The sequence below is a fragment of the Sciurus carolinensis genome, unplaced genomic scaffold (genome assembly GCF_902686445.1).
Source record: "Sciurus carolinensis unplaced genomic scaffold, mSciCar1.2, whole genome shotgun sequence".
In the NCBI taxonomy this organism is placed as follows: domain Eukaryota; kingdom Metazoa; phylum Chordata; class Mammalia; order Rodentia; family Sciuridae; genus Sciurus; species Sciurus carolinensis.
Window position 1 is genome coordinate 1,624,771 of NW_025920121.1, and position 6,147 is coordinate 1,630,917.

General features: G+C 51.4%; 1 pseudogene; it reads right to left on the reverse strand.

The window, feature by feature from the left end:
• Window positions 1-4,162: 4,162 nt before the first annotated feature.
• On the reverse strand, window positions 4,163-5,299 carry LOC124973771 (forkhead box protein I3-like; annotated as a pseudogene).
• Window positions 5,300-6,147: the final 848 nt, after the last annotated feature.

Sequence of the window (6,147 nt, forward strand, 5' to 3'; positions counted from 1 at the left end):
ACTCAGTTGAGGGCTTCTGTGCCACAGCTGCAATGCCCTGCCTGAGTGCCAAGCTCCAGATGCAGAAGCACAGTAGGAGAGCTGACTCCATGTCCAGAAGGCTGTCGTCCCTTGTGTACCCACACAAGACCCACCTTGCATCTTCATTTTGGAGTCATATGCTTGTATGACGTCCCTAGGACTGCCATAACAAACTGCCACACACTGGGTGCCTTAACCCAAATGAAGTTTATTCTCTCAAGTTCTGAATACCAAAAGTCCAACACCCAGGTTGCCAGTGGGGCCACACCCTGTCGCTTGCTTCTCGAAGTTGCTGTCACTTGCCATCTTTCCTTGACTTACAGCCACATCCCTCCAGTCTTGGACCCAGTGACCATCTTTCTTCTGTGCATCAGTCTCTTCCTTGTGTTGTCTGGCACAAGGTCTGCCATCTTTAAAATAAACCCTTTGTGCTGGATTAAAGGCCCAACCCCACTCCAGTATGAACCTTACTCACATCTTCATTACATTTGCAAAGACAGTATTTCCAAATAAGCTCACATCTCCAGGAACCAGGGGTGCAGACTCAACATGTCCTTTTAGAGGTGTCTCCCCAGTCACCCATGAGCAGAATTTCTCCCTCCCCCAAATATAGACACCAGATGGGATGAAATTTCATAGAATTGTCACCTATCTTGGAAATAACCAAAGGACCATTACAGCAGATTTGGGTTGGGTGACTCAGCCCTACCTGACTCACTGGACACTGTCTTCATCTGAGTGAACTGCTGTCCCTGTAATTCCAACATTCATTTTTAACATTTTAAATAACTTGCTATTCAACAAATTATGGCCAAGTATTTGCCACCTAATGTCCCAGGTCCCTGCTGGGCACAGGGAGGAGGGTCGTGAGAATGCATGAAGGGACCAAGCCTCTGAGAAGTGAAAGGGGGTGCTAAGATAAATAAAATCATCTACTATTTTAAAAAAAATTTAACCACAAATGGGTCATCATATTAAAAACTATGAAATTCCATTTTTAAACTATTTTTAACAAAATTCTAACAATTTTTGTAGGAAATGAAATACCCATGACAGGAGCTGAGATCAGGATAGGCTCTCCAAGTAAAGGGCTATGCAATGGGGCAGGGCCTTCCTCTGGCTGAGCCTCAGTTTCTCCCCTGGAGACCACCCAGTCCAACTGCACTTTGGTCACTGGTGACTTCCACAGATCCTTCCTCATCTCAGTGACTTTCACTAATCTGAATGATCCTGAAGGAGAGGCCAACTGTTCTCTAGGGATCCTGTCTGGAAGATGCATAAAAGCTGCAGTGCTGAACAGTGACAGGTATGGAAAAACCAAGGCCTGACTGCGCAGGCTGGAAAGGCAGAGGTGGCACTGAGGTATGCTGGGCAGCTGGAGTGCTCACAGGAATCAGCACTGGTCTTCCAGAGAAGCCGTGCATGCATGGTGGGCAGGATCCCACTGTGGGGTTACTGTCTTTTCTCTTGATCAGTTACAGAGAGGTGGAAATCACAGAGCTTGCATCACAGGGAAAGGACAGGGAAATGCAGTAAATAGAACTAATTAACTTCAGCCTCATTTCCCAGATGACAGAGGGCAGTGTGCACAGCAGGCTGGCCAGGAGGTGTGGTCTGCGGCCTGCCTACTGACCATGGCTGAGGGACAGTTCCCATCATGACCACCCACATGTTTCCTTGTGTATCTGAAGACTTAGGTGGGATGGTGTTTGGGGAGGGTTTTGTTTGGGGAAATTATTCAGTCTTCCTGTTAGCTTATCCTCAGTGTCACCTCTCAGAAACTTTCCCTGACAACCTAGTAGCATCTGTCACTCTTCTCTGAGCCCTGGCACCTTTAAGAAACAAGTATGACCAAGGAGATGAAGTCACAATGGTGATAAACACAGAGCTCCGTGACTCCATCAGTGCAGATCCAACTCTTCCTGTGTGACCATGGATGGTAGACTTTGAGTCTCTGTGGGTCTCCTTCTCCTTGTTTGTAAAACGGGAGCTTCAATTTTGACCTTGCTGGCTCTCCTAACAACTAATGGGGAGTCAGGCCTGGGAGACAGGCGAGGATGATAGTACTGGGCGCTGTCCAGTTGGAGAGAGGGGGACAGACCCAAGAGGCATGTGAAGGTGCTGTGGTTGGTCTTGGTTTGCTCCAGAGGGCTCATGTGCTGAAAGTGTGGTCCTCAGCACATCAGTCTTGAGAAATGGATCTTTAAGAGGCGGGGCCAAGTGAAAGATGCCTAGGTCATAGGGCACCACCCTTGGCAGAGATTATTGCTGGTCTCAGAGTGAATGAGACACCAGACATAAGCACGATGTTGCTTGCATTTTTTAACTACCAGAATTATAAACCAAATAATTCTTTTCTTTTTTTTTTCCCACTTGGAATTTTTTTCATGTGATCTTCTCAGCAGGCACTTGACTTTCCTGGGAAAATTTTTTTTTTCTTTGCTGCCCTGGTTCACATTATAAATTATCTTACAAATATAGAAATGTGCTAGAAACAATATTTATAAAAGTTCATATGCTAGCTCACATACAAAAATATCCATAGGAAGAGTTTTCTGTACACACAGGAGGCTAGGTAGTCTCTTTGGTTCTTTCTGCTTAACGGTTAAAAAGCAACAGGGGACCTAATCTTTACTCCAATAAGCTATTTTGTTCACATGTTCTATTTCAAAATTAAGATTTTTAAAAAAATACTGTATCTTAAAGAATACACATGAAAAGGGTTTTTTTTCACAATATGCATGTGATCCTATTTCTAAAAAATTCAAAATCCCAGACTAAAAATGTTCATAATCAAAGGCTCGAAAAACATGACAGAAAGGAGACTCACTGGACACTGTCTTCATCTGAGTGAACTGCTGTCCCTGTAATTCCAACATTCATTTTTAACATTTTAAATAACTTGCTATTCAACAAATTATGGCCAAGTATTTGCCACCTAATGTCCCAGGTCCCTGCTGGGCACAGGGAGGAGGGTCGTGAGAATGCATGAAGGGACCAAGCCTCTGAGAAGTGAAAGGGGGTGCTAAGATAAATAAAATCATCTACTATTTTAAAAAAATTTAACCACAAATGGGTCATCATATTAAAAACTATGAAATTCCATTTTTAAACTATTTTTAACAAAATTCTAACAATTTTTGTAGGAAATGAAATACCCATGACAGGAGCTGAGATCAGGATAGGCGCCATGGTCAACTAGCTCAGCAGTCACCCCAGACCTTGGACTTGGGCAGCAGAAGTTAGCAGAGCTGGGGTGACCCCTTTCCTGCTCAGGAAACACCACCAGGGACTCTGCTGTTTCAACCAGAATCTTTGGTCAAGTGAGATCCAGCTCTGCTGCCCAGGGTGCAGCTTGCGTGAGCAGCTAGGATACAGGTTACTAGCACCAGCTCTGGAACCAGTGCCCAGCTCCACCGTCTCCTCTCTGGGACCTGGGGTAAGTCCCCTCTCATCTCCGAATTCCACAAGTGTGGGCACAGGGCTCTCCTGCCACTCCTGCCAGGCAGGATTCCCCGGGCTAAAGTCTGTTGCGTCTATGTCTAGAAGGATCCACAGGCACCCAGGGCTGCCTGCAATGTTTTATTGTGGTTAGTACCTAGTGGGTGCCAATCAGAGGTGACGGTGAGCTGGACATGGCTCAAGGATTTGCAGTGCTTCCGACACTGATAAAAACTAACTGGAGGCCAAGGACACAAAGTTGGAGGTTTCCTATCAAAAAATTACCTGGTTTTTCTAGAAAGATAAGAAAGCTGCAGGACAGGAGATAGCCAGCCGCTTGGCGAGCCTTTGGCAGGTGGGTCCAGCTGTTCCCTCTGCTGTTGATTCCCACCTAGCGTCCTTGGGGCCTGTTGTTCCAGCTGCCTGAGCACCTTGGAGCCCACCACCTGGCACAGAGCGACAAGCCTCCCGACCCAGTTTCTGCCCTCACAGGCTGCCTGTCTTGGAGGCAGGTGGCCTTCTCCCCAGAAGCCCATTTCCAGGAGACCTGTAAAAGCTTGCTGGGGTCTGAGGTTCACGGCTCCACCTGGCTCCTCCCGGGTAGAAACAGGACCGCCAGGATCAGGCAGGGGAGAAATGCAGAGAAGCTCAGCCCCACCCAGACCGGACTGGAGGTCCGCAGCACCGCCGCAGGTGTGCCCTAGACCTCGGAGCCCTCCCGCGGGTAGATGAGGCTGTTGACCACGCCCAGGTTATAGAAGGGGCTGCTGAAGGGGCTGCTCTGGCCCCAGCCCGCGCCGGCAGGGAAGGGGCTGTAGTAGAAAGACCGCTGGCTGCCGCCACCGCTGGTGCTCAGCGAGGAGGCGTCTGCGGAGGCCTCGGGGAAGGCGCTGCCGGGCGGCAGCTGGGTGCTGCTGCCGCCGCTGAGGGCGCCGAGACTGCTGAAGAAGGCGCTGAGGCAGGGGGCCGAGGCCAGCACCGGGCCCCCCGGAGGGGACGCGGGGCTCTTGGCGCGCTCGGGCTCGGGCGACTGCGCTGGCAGCAGTAGGGAGGAACTGTCTCCCTGGGCCATGCCGCCCACTCCGGTCCCCAGTCCCGAGGACAGCCCCTCCTCTGACTTGGAAGTCCCTGCGGCCACCGCGGAGCTGCCGCTGGCCTCGGAGCGCCGCTTTCGCTTCCGACGGAAGTTTCCATTGTGGAACATCTTCTCGCAGTTGGGATCCAGAGTCCAGTAATTACCTTTCCATGGGTCGTCCTCGTCGCGGGGCACCTTCTTGAAGCAGTCGTTGAGCGACAGGTTGTGGCGAATGGAGTTCTGCCAGCCGGCCTTGCTGCGCTGGTAGAAGGGGAAGCTGTCGGCCACGAACTGCTAGATGTGGCTGAGCGTGAGCTTGCGCTCGGGCGCGCTCTGGATGGCCATGGCGATGAGAGCCCAGTATGAATAGGGTGGCCGCACCATCTTCATCGGGTCCTAGTGGCTGGCCATGGACAGCCAGCCCAGCTCCCGGGCGCCGCGGGCCCTGCTGGCGAGGCGGGCGCGGCAGGCGCGGGCTGCGCAAAGGGCAGCTGTGCGCACCCAAAGGAGCCGGCGGCGGGCGGCGGCTACAGGAAGGGCCGGCCGCGACCCCGGGCGGCGGCGGCGGCGGCGGCGCGCCCAGGTAGGCGGCGGCGGCGGGCGGGCGACCAGCGCCAGGCCCGTTGAGCCACAGGCAGGGGTTGGGGGTGGCCGGCGGCGCCGCGTAGTCGACCAGCGAGTAGGGCGCCCTGGCGGCCAGGGGCGCGCCCAGGGCGGCGGCTGCGGGTACACGCTGAAGCCCTCGCCGCAGTAGAGCGCCATGTTGGCGGCCAGGCGCGGGTATGGCGCGGCCACGGCGAGCGGGGAGCGCGGCAGGTCCTGGCGCTCGGGGAGAGCATCCCTCTGTGGCCGCCTCGGCCGGCGGGCGGCGCCCGCCCCCGGGCAGGTGGGTCTCTTTTTTAATATATTACCCAACCTCAGGTACTCTGTCACAGCAACACAAAGTAGATTAAGGCAGGGGGAAACCTCTCCAAGATTGATTGTGGATTGGTCTGGGGTCATGTGATGGCCAAGCAGGACTCCTGGGCTTCTGTACTAGTAAATGGGTGAAAGGAGGTGCCACTCTCAAACCAAGGACACATGTAGAGATGGAGATTTAAAATATAGAGTTAAATTTTGGATATTTAATATTAAATCCTTGCCAGATATTCAATTAGATATAGTAGGTGGCTGCTCTCTACAAGTGCTCTTCCTGTCTTCAGTCATCTTTTAATACTATAACTAATCTGTGGTTCAGAGAACATGCATATTGAGTCTTCCATTCAAAAGAAGCAGCTTGGGGCTCAAATTAAGAGAGACCTCAGAAGATGACACATTTGAGTCCTTGCTCCATTATCCACTTACTGTGTGACATTTGGAAGACAGTTGGGAAAAGCCCTTTGCCTGTTTGAGTGTCCCTAAAAGGTAGAAATAAGTCCTAGGTCACAGAGTTGCTTCGAGAATGAAAAAGGAGATGGAAGACTTTCTAACTGCCTGATGCTGTACTTGAACTATTTCCCCTCTTTTCCATTTCCCTATCTCTCCTTTGTCTTCCTGCTGCTTGGTGATGGGGTAGACATGCAATTAAAGATCACTGAAACTGTTGTGACATGTTAGAAACATCTTCACTG